The sequence below is a fragment of the Gorilla gorilla genome, chromosome 12, assembly GCF_029281585.2.
Source record: "Gorilla gorilla gorilla isolate KB3781 chromosome 12, NHGRI_mGorGor1-v2.1_pri, whole genome shotgun sequence".
Classification (NCBI taxonomy): domain Eukaryota; kingdom Metazoa; phylum Chordata; class Mammalia; order Primates; family Hominidae; genus Gorilla; species Gorilla gorilla.
The window spans coordinates 110,941,381-110,954,642 of record NC_073236.2 but is presented as its reverse complement, the minus strand read 5'-3'; the positions used below and the strand labels follow the sequence as shown (position 1 = coordinate 110,954,642).

Genomic DNA, 13,262 nt, shown 5'->3' with positions numbered 1-13,262 from the left:
GTCCCACGTGATGCTGCTGCTGCTGTGTTATGGCTGCGCTTCGGAGAACCACTGCTGCAGCTTAGGCTGTTGAACCATTCCCTGATCGATAGATGCTTGGGGTGCTTCCTGTTTCTCAGTAAAGTGAAGTTGCGGCGACCTCGTGCCTGCCTTCTGTGCACCTGTGCCAGCATCTTTCTCAGGTGGGTAAGGAGAGGTGGAATTCTGGTCACAGGCTACATGTACCTTAAATTTCAATAGATTCCGTCAAATTGCCTCTCAGTATGGCTGTAACAATTTATAGATGAACTTCTACACAATATTTTACCCAAGTTAAAAATAAATCCTGGCCGGGTACGGTGGCTCATGCCTGTAATCCCAACACTTTGGGAGGCCGAGGCGGGAGGATCACCTGAGGTCAGGAGTTCGAGACCAGCCTAGCCAACGTGGCGAACCCCTGTCTCTACTAAAAGTACAAAAATTGGCCGGGAATGGTGGCGGGCATCTGTAATCCCAGGAGAATTGCTTGAATCCGGGAGGCAGAGGTTGCAGTAAGCCGAGATCGCGCCACTACACTCCAGCCTGGGCCACAAGAGGGAGACTTTGTCTCAAAAAAAAAAAAAAAAAAAACAAAAAAAATGAAAAACAAGTCCTATGGGAATTTTGATTGGGCTTGTGATAAGCCAATAGGTTAATTTACAATTGATTTCTTTTTTTGTTTGTTTGTTTGAGATGGAGTTTTGCTCTTGTCGCCCAGTATGGAGTGTAGTGGCGTGATCTCGGCTCACTGCAACTTTCTTCTCCCGGATTCAAGCAATTCTCCTGTAGCCGGGATTACAGGCACCCGCCACCATGCCTGGCTCATTTTTGTATTTTTAGTAGAGACGGGGTTTCGCCATGTTGGCCAGGCTAGTCTCGAACTCCTGACCTCAGGTATAAGCCACTGCTCCTGGCCAAGAATTAATTTCATTATGGAATATTATAACATTAAAATGTACTTTTCTCACATGATAGTAATACAATGATGATGATTTTTTAAAATTGGGAAATTGTGGCTCTTCTGCCTCTGGCTGGAGTCATGACACTGGAAGAAATGATCTCATTGCTCCTTTAGGAGTGTGTATATCTGAACATTCCAGTTTGGGCAACATTGATAAGGTTTGTTCACATGATACTTACCACACTCTTACCTCATGAATGAATGATTTTGTGTGTTTATTTCGAACTTCAGTTTCATAGGATAGGGAAGGAGTAGGGGGTCTACAAGGGTGGGGAGGGTATCTTCAATAGGAGAGGTGTTTTTTTGTTTTTGTTTTTTTGCCACTCTCTCACAGCTGGGTGTTTAGGGCCCTGCATTTGACACAGTGTTGAATGTCCCTAGGAGGGGGACTATGGCATAGGGATGAGTAGGGAGACACAGTTGAGCAACTAATTAGGATGTGAGGTAGAATGAGTCATTAACTTTCACCAGTGAAGCCATTACAGTCATGACAAAAAAGAAATTGATCTATTAAGAGCCAGGGATCTAAACGATTTTAGGATTTGAGGGAGGGCCTTCTAGGAAGCAAGAGTGATGAAAGTGAAAGACAAATAGGTCCGTTCTAGAAATTTGCAACTCGAGCATTTTAGGACTGAGGTCCTTGATTGGTTGGAAATCAGGTGTAAGAGATTATCTAGTGGTAAGCAACCAAAATGAGTTTTAATGAGTGGAGAGCCTATGGCAAGTTCTTTTCAGGTGTCTCCAAATGATCCTTTCTCCCTCACTAGACCTTGTTTTTTTTTTTTTCCTTTTCTTTTGAGACAGGGTCTCGTCCTGTTTTCCAGGCTGGAGTGCAGTGGCATGATCATGGCTCACTGCAGCCTCGGACTCCCAGGCTCAAGTGATCCTCCTGCTTCAGCCTCCCGAGTAGCTGGGACTATGGGCATGCACCACCATGCCTGGCTAGTTTTTAAATTTTTTGTAGAGTTGGGGTCTTGCTAAGTTTCCCAGATTTTGAACTCCTGGGCTTAAGCAATCCTCCCTCCTTGGCCTCCCCAAATGCTGGGATTACAGGGGTGAGCCACTACAGCGGGCTGACGTTCCATTTTTGGATTTTGGAGTGCACACGTGTGTATTGGCTTTTTGCTGTTCCTTGGATTTGGTGAATTTAGGGGAAGCGCGACCAGGTTGCTACAATTGTATTTTTTCTCATCTTCACCAGGCTTGTCGGGATTGTCCAGGTGTTTGCCGGGATTGTTCTGTGGTTAGATGTATAATACAAACGTTAATATAAAAAGCACCCACTAGGTGCCAGTCTTGCTTTGTGCAAATTTCTTTTTATCCCAGCCTTCTGGGAGAGCAGTTGGTTCCGGCCTCCTCCTGTCTAAACTCCCGTGGAGGGTGGGGATGTGAGCTTTCTGCGCGCCAGCCCTCTGGGATTGGCTGAGAGAATCTCCAAAGTGCTTCCAGCTCTTTTCCGGTGTCCAAGTCCTGAAGCGGAACCTGAATGACTGTAGCCCAGCAGCAGGCATGATGAGAGGGGCCTGGAGGGAATCCTGATGGGAGGAGATCGAGTCTCCAGGTGGTGGCTGCACCTCCAGTTTCCCTGGCCTGGCTGTACCCTCCCTAGACCTGACCAAACTCCCCACCGGGCTACAGATGCTAACCCGAAAAAGTGCCCAGCTGTCAAGAGAAGCTGCAGCAGCTCTTTAGTCTGACACAGTTGCTGAGCATAGGAAGCTTGAATTGATGTTTCCCCCTCCTTATGTCCTTAAAAAGTGAAGTAATAGTAAGCCAAAATAAGAAAGAAATTAACCACATCATACACCAACTGCATAAATTTCCCCATAGACTTTGTTCGTGAAAGCCGGGAGTTTACATATGTCAATGATAGTGGGGAAGAGGGAGAAGAATATGGTTTTTCACTTCTTTTCCCAACTTAGGAAAATTTCAAATATACAGAAAAGTTAAAAGAATAGTATAGGCCGGGTGCGGTGGCTCACGCCTGTAATCCCAGCACTTTGGAAGGCCGAGGGGGGCGGATCACAAGGTCAGGAAATCATAACCATCCTGGCTAACATGCTGAAACCCCATCTCTACTAAAAATACAAGAAATTAGCCGGGCGTAGTGGCGGGCGCCTGTAGTCCCAGCTACTCAGGAGGCTGAGGCAGTGAACCTGGGAGGTGGAGCTTGCAGTGTGCTGAGATCGTGCCACTGCACTCCAGCCTGGGCGACAGAGTGAGACTCTGGCTCAAAAAAAAGAAAAAAAAGAATAGTATGATGATCTGTATATACACACCACTTAAAGTAAAACACTGTTGATATAGTCATACGACCCTTAACAACGGGGATATGTTCTGAAAGATGTTGTTAGGTGAAATTGTGTCATGGTGAGAACATCAAAGAGTGTACTGACATAAACCTGGATGGCACAGCCCGCTACACACGTGGGTTATCTCATGTAGCCTACATTGTTTCTAGGCTACAAACCTGGACAGCATGTTCCTGGACTGAGTACTGTAGGCAGTTGGAACACAGAGAGATGTGTGTATCTAAACATAGAAAAAGCCAAGTAATACGCTATTGTATTATAATCTTATGGGACCACCGTCGTATATGTGGTCAACATTGACCAAAATGTCATTATGCAGTCCATGACTGTACTATATTTTTCTTCATCTATATTTGTGTGCATATATTTATTTTTGCTGATCTGCTAGAAAGTAAACTGAAGGCATCATAACACTTTACTCTTAACTACTTCAGGGTGACGTACCTACAGATTATGACTCCTGCATAACTACAATACCATTCTTATATCTCTGAAGCTCCAAGCTGCAATTCCCTAATACCATCCTCCTGTCTAATTATTGAATATTATTTAATTTTTAATTTTTTTTGAGGCAGAATCTTGCTCACTATGTCACCCACGCTGGAGTGTAGTAGCACGTTAATATTCAGTTTCTTTTCAAATCAGGATCCAATCCACACTCACTCACTGGGTTTGTTTGTCAAGTCTCCTTTAGTTACTTTTGCTCTAAAACGGTCTCTTACCCTCTTGCCCCCTTAGTTTTATCTGTAACAATGACACACTGAGGAGACCAGGCCAGTTGTCTTGCAGAATGAGCCACATGCTGGATTAGATCATTTCCCTAAGTGAGTTTAACTCATTCCTGTACCCTCTGTATTTTCTATAATCTGGAAGTTGTACCTCGGAACTATCCAGTACAACTTTCTGTGATGACAGAAATGTTCTCTGTGCTGTCCAAAATGGAACTCATTCACCACAGGTGGCCAGTGAGCACCTAACATGTATCCAGTGTGGCTGAGTGACAGAATTGTTAATTTTATGTCATTTTCACTAATTTACGTTTAAATAGCCACATGTAGCTAGTGGCTATGGTCTGAAACAGCACAGGTCTTAAGCTTGATTCGATTTGACAAGACATCAAAGGTGATGCTGTATACTTCATACCGGAACACACCAAGAGGCAAGATAATGACAAAGTCTTTCTTTTTCTTTTTTTTTTGGTTTGAGTATGATGTTTAGTATAAGATAGAGTGGCTTGGCAGAGTTGGTGCAAAACTAAAGAGAACCAGATTCAGTTCTAGTCAGTGAGTTAGCAGCCTAGGGTCAAAAAAATTGACCCTGCTGTCCTGAGTCCTCTGAGGCCCTCTGCACATCACCAGCTAGAAGCTGCGAGACTGATATGCCACTACTTGGAGGCTTGGGTAGAATCCAAGTGTCCTCAGTTTCCAGAGTGACAAGAGACTGGCGCCAGCCATCAGAGCAGTAGACAAAGGCTTTTGTTTAAAAAAAGCTTTGAGGTATAATTTATTATTTAATTTTTAATTTTTTGGAGGCAGAATCTTTCTCACTCTGTCACCCAGGCTGGAGTGTAGTAGCGCGAACTCGGCTCACAGCAACCTCCACCTCCTAGGTTCAAGCGATTCTCCCACCTCAGCCTCCCAAGTACCTGGGATTATAGGCGCCCGCCACCATGCCCGGCTAATTTTTGTATTTTAGTAGAGATGGGATTTCACCATGTTGGCCAGGCTGGTCTCGAACTCCTGATCTCAAGTGATCTGCCCGCCTTGGCCTCCCAAAGTGCTGGGATTACAGGCATGAGCCACTGCACCCGGCATGAGGTGTAATTTATAATCAATAAAAATATTTTAAGTGTAAAGGTCAATGAGTTTCAACAAATGTCTACACCTGTATAGTCACAACACAATCCAGATACAGAAAATTTCTATTATCCCAAAGATTCCCTTGTGCACCTTCCCAATTAATCCCAAATGTCCCTCTTTTCCACAAGTCTGAGGAAACCAGTGATATACTTTCTATCATTATGGAATAAGTGTCTTTGCTTCAGCTTCATATAAATAACATCATACAAAGATACTCTGTTTTTTCTCCAACTACAATTATTTTAAGTCTCTGAAACAATATTTCCTTACAACTTAAGTAGTTTTTACAGTAGTGACATTTATCATTGATGGGATCTGCTTGTTTAATGTGACTATAGTCAGAAGGGAAGTTGGGCCTATTATTCTTCCAGAAATTAAAAAAAATCATCATTAAGGAAGAGAAAGATTTATATCATCTTTTTGGGACATGTAAGTCTCACAGTTGGAGAATTTGCGGATATTGCTATATACACTATATATACATACATAGTTTTTTTTTTTTTTTTTGAGACAGAGTCTCGCTCTGTCACCCAGGCTGGAGTGCACTGTCATGATCTCGGCTCACTGTAACCTCCATCTCCCGGGTTCAAGCAATTCCCCTGCCTCAGCCTCCCAAGTAGCTCGGATTACAGGCATGTGCCACCATGCCCAGCTAATTTTTGTATGTTTGGTAGAGATGGAGTTTCAGCATGTTGGCCAGGCTGGTCTCGAACTCCTGACCTCATAATGCACCCACCTTAGGCTCCCAAAGTTCTGGGATTATAGACGTGAACCACCGTGCCCAGCCTACGTATTTACTCGTGATTCTGGTTTTCCAATGACGGATCCTCCATGTTTTTGAGATTGATTGATGTTGCATGTGTCTGTAGTTTGTTCTTATTGCCAAGTGGTATGTCTTGGTATGGATATGCCACAAGTTGTTTATCCCTTCTGCTGGTGGAGATCTGCATTGTTTCCAGTTTAGCATTGAAAGGTAGACTTTCCCTCTATACACTGCTTTAGTTGCACCCCATAAATTTTGATTCCCTCTCCCTCTGCCTCTCTGTCTCCCTTTCCCTTCCCTTCCCTCCCCTCCCCTTCCCTCCCTTTTCCTCCCCTTCGCTCCCCTTCCCTCCTTCCCTCCTTTCCTCCCTCCCATCCTCCCTCCCTTCCTTTTCTCTGTCTCCAGGGTCTCACTCCATTGCCCAGACAGCTCTCTGAAGCCCGGACCTCCTGGGCTCAAGTGATCCTCCCACCTTAGCCTCCTGAGTAGCTGAGACTACAGGTGTAAGCCACCACACCTGGCTAATTTTTAAATTTTGCTTTTTGTAGAGTTGGGGTCTCCCTATGTTGCCCAGGCTAGTATTGAACTCCTGGGCTCAAGTGATCTTCCCACCTCAGCCTCTGAAAATGCTGAGTTACAGGCATGAGCCCCTAGCCTGAGGTGTTTTCATTTTAAGAATTCAGTTCTTAGTATTATTTAATTTTTCCTCCTCTTGTTTTTCTCCTTTGACTCCTGGATTATTTAAAAGTGTGATTTTAAGTTTCCAAATATATGAGGATTTTCCAAAGATCTTTTTGATATTTCTGATTAATTTTGTTCTAAGAGAACATATTTTATAGGATTTAATCCTTTATATTTATTGAGATTTGTTTTATGACTCAGTGTATGATCTATCTTGGCAAATGTTTTTGTTTTTCTTTCGTTTTAGAGATGAGGTCTTGCTCTGTCACCCAGGCTAGAGTGCAGTGGTGCCATCAGAGTTCACTGCAGCCTCCAACTTCTAGTCTCAAGTGATCCTCCTGCCTCAGCTTCCCAAGTAGCTAGGACTACAGGCATATGCCACCACACCTGGCTAACTTTTAATGTTTTTTTGTAGAGATGAGGTCTTGCTTATTTGCCCAGGCTGGTCTTGAACTACTGGCCTCAAGTGATCCTCCTGTCCTCCCGCCTTGGCTTCCCAACATGCTGGGATGACAGCCAAGGCATGCAGTGCACCTAGCTGGTGAAGGTTTCTTATGTACTTGAAAAGAATGTGTACCTGGCCGAACGCGGTGGCTCACGCCTGTAATCCCAGCAGTTTGGGAGGCCGAGGTGGGCGGATCACCTGAGGTCAAGAGTTCAAGACCAGCCTGGCCAACATGGTGAAAACTTGTCTCTACTAAAAATACAAAAATTAGCTGGGCATGGTAGTGTGCACCTGTAGTCCAAGCTGCTTGGAGGTTGAGAAAGGAGAATTGCTTGAACCCAGGAGGTGGAGGTTGCAATAAGCCAAGATCGTGCCATTGCACTCCAGCCTGGGTGACAGAGCAAAAACTCCATCTAAAAAGAGAAGAATGTGTATCTGCTATTGTTGGGTGCAATGGTCTGTAAATATCAATGGAATCAAATTGCTTGATAGTGTTGTGCAGGTTTTCTACTTTTTGTGTCTACTTCTCCCATTAATTATTGAAATAGGCCTATTAAAGTATTCAAATATCAATATACATTTGTCTGTTTTTCCTTCAATTCTGCCAGTTCTTGCTGCATGTATATTATGCTTTGTTATTGGGTATATTCACATTTAAGACTGTTACATCTTCTTGATGAATTGACCCTTTTGACATTATGAAATGTTCATCTTTATACCAGGGAACGCTTCTTGTTCTAATGTCTACTTTGTCTAATGTAGCCACTCTGGTTTTTCAAGTGGCTTCTTATTTGTATGACGTATCTCTTTTTTTTCCTCTTTATCTGTGTTTTTAACTTCAAAGTGTTTTTCTTGTAAACAGCACCTAATTGGGTCTTTTTTTTTTTAATTTTAATTTTTAGTTCTGGGTTACAATTGGAGGATGTGCAGGTTTGTTACATAGGTAAACGTGTGCCACGGTGGTTTGCTGCACAGATCAACCCATCACCTAGATATTAAGCCCAGAATGCATTAGCTGTTTCTCCTAACGCTCTCCCTCCCGCCACCCAACCCCCCAGCAGGCCCCTTCCATGTGTTGTTCCCTTCCCTGTGTCCATGTGTTCTCATTGTTCAGCTTCCGCTTATAAGTGAGAACATGTGATGGTTGGTTTTCTGTTCCTGCATTGGTTTGCTGAGGATAATGGCTTCTGGCTTCATCCATTTCCCTGCAAAGAACATTATCTCATTCCTTTTCATGGCTGCATAGTATTCCATGGTGTATGTGTACCACCTTTTCTTTATCCAGTCTATCACGGATGGGCGTTTGGGTTGATTCCATGTCTTTGCTATTGTGAATAGTGCTGCAATGAACATATGCGTGTATGTATCTTTATAATAGAATGATTTATATTCCTTTGGGTATATACCCAGTAATGGGATTGCTGGGTCCAATGGTATTTCCGGTTCTAGATCTTTGAGGAATCCCCACACCCTCTTCCACAATGGTTGAACTAATTTACGTTCCCACCAACAGTGTAAAAGCTTTCCTATTTCTCCACAACCTCACCAGCGTCTGTTGCTTCTTGACTTTTTAATAATTGCTGTTCTGACTGGTGGGGTTTTGTTTTTTTATCCAATTGAACTCTTCCTTTTAATTGGAATGTTTAGACTATTTTCATGTAGTTTAGTTTCCAGTTTGATTGGGATTAAGTGTGCCACTTTGCTATTTCTTTTCTATTTGTCTCATCTGTTTTTATTGCCCTTTTCCCCCTTCTCATGACTTTTGGATTGAATAATTTTAAAATTTCACTGCATCTTCACTATTGGCTTGTTGTTAGCCCTGCTCCTTTGTATTGTTGTTCTAGTGATGGCTCTGGGGTTTCTCATGTGCGTCGCAATATGCATGGCCTTTCCCGTTCCCTAGTGAAGGCCCCAGGTTATCAACAGGGATCCCTCTTTCTGAATAGTTGGAACTCAGATGCCGTGTAAGCCCTGGAAACCCTTTAGCTCACTGTTTCTCAGCAGCTCTTTGCCTGGCTTCCTGGAATTGTACCCTCTTGTGCACATCTTAGCGTGGAGTAAAGACTCAGGAGGACTGCCATGCAGACTTTTGGTGTTTTTTAAGAAAAGGCTTTCTGCCTACCTCCCTCTTCTCTAAGAGCTCTGCCATATGACTTCCACTGCCTCAACTGTTCTGGATTCCAATTTCTGTCTCCTCAGTACCACTAGATTGGGATGCCCCTTCCCTGCTTCATGGTCTAGAATGCCTGACTCCTGGAGGCCTCGCTTCCTCTGTTACCCTTCTCTTAGGAATTGCAGGGCTGCCTGTAGTCCAGTGTCTGAAAATAATTGTTTCACACTTTGTCCAGTTTTCTCATTGTTTCTTCTGAGAGGGTATTTGGTCCATGTTATTCCATCATGTCAGAAACAGAGGGCTCACTTAGCTTATTTTTTTTTTTGAGACAGAGTCTCCCTCTGCCCCCCAGGCTGGAGTGCAGTGGCACGATTTTTGGCTCAATGCAACCTCTGCCTCCCGAGTAGCTGGGATTATAGGCGTGCGCCACCACGCCTGGCTAGTTTTTGTATTTTTATTAGAGACAGGGTTTCACCATGTTGGCCAGGCTGGTCTCAAACTCCTGACCTCAGGTGATCCCCCTGCCTTGGCGTCCCAAGGTGCCAGGATTACAGGCGTGAGCTTATTTAATTTTTTTCCTTTTTATTTATTTATTTATTTTTGAGATGGAGTCTCGCTCTGTCACCAGGCTGGAGTGCAGTGGCGCAATCTCAGCTCACTGCAATCTCCACCTCCGGGGTTCAAGCGATTCTCCTGCCTCAGCCTCCTGAGTAGCTGGGACTACAGGCGCACACCACCACGGCCAGCTAATTTTTGTATTTTTAGTAGAGATGGGGTTTCACCATGTTGGCCAGGATGGTCTTGATCTCCTGACCTCATGATCTGCCCACCTCAGGCTCCCAAAGTGCTGGGATTACAGGTGTGAGCCACCGTGCCTGGCCAAATTATTGTAATAATTTAAGAATGTATATAAATAATCCATGTTTACAGTAGAAAATCTTGAAATAACAATTGCAGCAAGAATTACCCACAATCCCCTGCATCCCAATGTAGGCAAAATTAATGTTTTAGCATATATCCTTCCAGACCTTTTTAATGTGTATATGTATCTATAAATATAAAAATAAGACCATATCGTCTGCACCACATGATGGTTTATAATGGCTGCCTACTCCCCAAGAGCACAGGAGAAATGGCACCCATTTTTCATGTGTATTATGACAGCTCATGAGTTTCACAGGAAAGCCTACTGCATTTCAGAGATGTTTGTAAGACTCTGGACTTGAGAAATTTCATATGTAAAAGAAAGCCATATATGTTTTATTTTTTAAAGTCTGCAAGTCTGCAAATGTAAAACGTTTCAAGAGGAAGAATTTTATTTCATTAGAAAAAGGGAAAGCGGCAGCTTTTACGTTACATTTTTAGGCTCCCAAGGTGCTCAACATCAAATGCATTGTACAAGTGAATGGGCATAAATAGATAACATTTCCAAAATAGATGATCAGATTTCAAGAAATTTGCCAAAGTCTAGACTTTATTAATTTGGATCTTGTAAAAATTAAAAAAACCCTGCACTTTGGGAGGCCAAAACAGGAGGATTTCTTGAGCCCAGGAGTTTGAGACCAACCTGGGCAACATAGTGAGACCTTGTCTCTACAAATAATAAAAAAAACAGCCATGCATGGTGGAGTGCACCTGTGGTCCCAGCTACTCAGGAAGATGAGGTGGGAGGATCCCTTGAGCCCAGGCACTTGAGGCTGTAGTGAGCTGTGATCGCACCACTGCACTCCTGCCTGGGCGACAGAGAGAGATCCTGTCTCAAAAAACAAAACAACAAGAACGAAGCAAAATCAAACAGGCCACTCTGCTTAAAAAATGTAGAAATTAAAGCTCTGGAACTCTTATCATGAAATGTCCTCCACTGGCCCTAGCTGAGGTGGCCATGGGCTGACCTAGCGTGCCTTTTCCTATAAAGAAATTAAGTATTGAAAAAGCACTGATTAGAGGGGTGAGGATCCAGTTTCCAGCACTTACTCCGTGACCTTTGGCAAACTGCTTACCTTCCACGAGTGTCAATTTCCTGATCTACAAAGCAAAGATAAGGGCAATTCAAAGGGTGAACATGAAGATGAAATAAGATGGTCTTTTTTTTTTTTTTTTTTTTTTTTTTCAGATGGAGTCTTGCTCTGTCACTCTATTGCCCAGGCTGGAGTGCAGTGGCTCAATCTCGGCTCACTGACACTGCAACCTCCCCCTCCTGGGTTCAAGCGATTCTCTTGTCTCAGCCTCCCGGGTAGCTGGGATTACAGGCATATGCCACCACACCCGGCTAATTTTTGTGTTTTTAGTAGAGACAGGGTTTTGTCATGTTGGCCAGGCTGGTCTTGAACTCCTGACGTCAGGTGATCCGCCCGCCTTGGCCTCCCAAAGTGTTGGGATTATAAGCCTGAGCCACCACACTGGGCCTATTAGATGGTCTTTAATGTGTCTGGGGACAAGGACCCTCAGGTGTTCAGTAAAAAATCTCAGCAATGTTACAAAACTAGCATAAATAGAGTCAATAGGGCGATAGGTATAAAATCACACCTTCCATTTATTCCCATTATCTTTATCTCTTTTCCAGCTAGGTCTTCTCTTTTTAATGGTTAAATTATTATTGTTTTTATAACACAGCAAATTCTACATTTGGCCACCTTGGTTTCTAGACTCACCGGTATGTTCTGCTCTCATATTCTCTCTCTCCCTTCTTCCCTCCTCCCTCCCTCTCTCCCTGCCCTTCGGCACTCCCCGCAGCGGAGGTTGTCCATTTCCTCAGTGTGTCTGTTGGTTGCAATGAGGCCATCTTGGTCCTTTACACCTTTGTCCTTTTCCTCGCACCCATATGCACCCTAGGAAAAGTGTGCATGACTTTGGGAGGCCAAGGTGGGTGGATTGCATGAGTCCAGGAGATCGAGACCAGCCTGGGCAACATGGCAAAACTCCGTCTCTATTGAAAATACAAAAAATACAAAAAATATTGGCTGAGCATGGTGGCGTGTGCCTGTAGTCCCAGCTACTTAGGAGGCTGAGGTAGGAGGATCACTGAGCCCAGCAGGTGGAGGTTACAGTGATTGGAGATTGCATCACTGCACTCCAGCCAGGGTGACAGAGTGAGACTCTGTCAAAAAAAAAAAAAAAAAAAAAAGGAAAAAGAAAAAAGCGCACGCCGAACGTGCTTCTGAGTGAAGTACTCCCCTGTATTACCCTTAAAGAGCCATTGCCTCTGCTGTGATCGCTGTCAGTATTTCGGAAGCTGGCTCTCTCTGCATCTAGGATGAATGAGGCCATTGGTGCAGGCAGTCTGAGTGCCAGGAAGACCAGCATGAGAGGAAGACAGGATATTTCTCTTTGGTCTCACCAGAAGAATATGCCATCCATTATTCACAGAGAGAAGGACGAAGGTCCACATGTATTTTAGGATGGAGCACTGTGATAGGCCGTGCAGAGAGGTTTCGGGAGGATTCTAGCTGGGCGTCAGGAGATTTGCAAGGTTCGCACTGCCGGCCATCACTGAGGGATTGAAATTTGCCATGGAGGTTTTCAGTTCTGGTTTTAGCCACATTGAAATGTGAGATTATTAGGGTCCAAGAGGTCAAGGGCTTTGCCCAAGGCCACACAGCATCTGTAGCTGCCTGGCAGAATGTGGGGCAGCAGTCGTGAGTGCTACAGTGGAGTCAGAGGCAGGGGGCTTTGGTCCCAGGTGGGCAGCTTTCCCAAATGCAGAAGTTGGAAGCTACACTGGCAGAACAAATGAGGATTCCAGAAGACAGGAGGCCCAATGGGACTTGGGTCACTCACACCAATGGGTCATTAACTTTTGTACCTATGACATCTTGGAGTACAAGAAGAGAAACAAAAATGCCCAAACAAAAGTTTGGCACCAGACAGACCTCTGTTGGAATCTAGACTCCAGCTTCCTGACTACAAGGCCTCTGACAAGGTCTTTTACCTTGGAATGAGAGAGAAGTTTCAGAAAGCCACCTTGGAATGAGAGATAACTCTTATAAATAACAATGTAACTGCTCTGCACACAATAGATGCCTAATGAATGTTAATTTTCTTTCTTTTTATCTTCCCTTCCCTAAATTTCGGTTGTCTTCTTTTTTTTTTTTTTTTTTTTTTTTGAGACGG

General features: G+C 43.9%; 1 protein-coding gene across 2 annotated transcripts in view; it reads left to right on the top strand.

Annotated features, from left to right (window-relative positions):
- TOGARAM2 (TOG array regulator of axonemal microtubules 2) overlaps positions 1-13,262 on the top strand; it is a 95,549-nt gene continuing 82,287 nt past the window's right edge. The window contains exon 1 of one of the 2 annotated variants that reach the window (XM_055377674.2): positions 1-182. The gene's annotated coding sequence lies outside the window, so the exon portion shown is untranslated. The remainder of the gene's footprint in view (positions 183-13,262) is intronic. The other variant, XM_055377676.2, reaches the window with a different exon arrangement.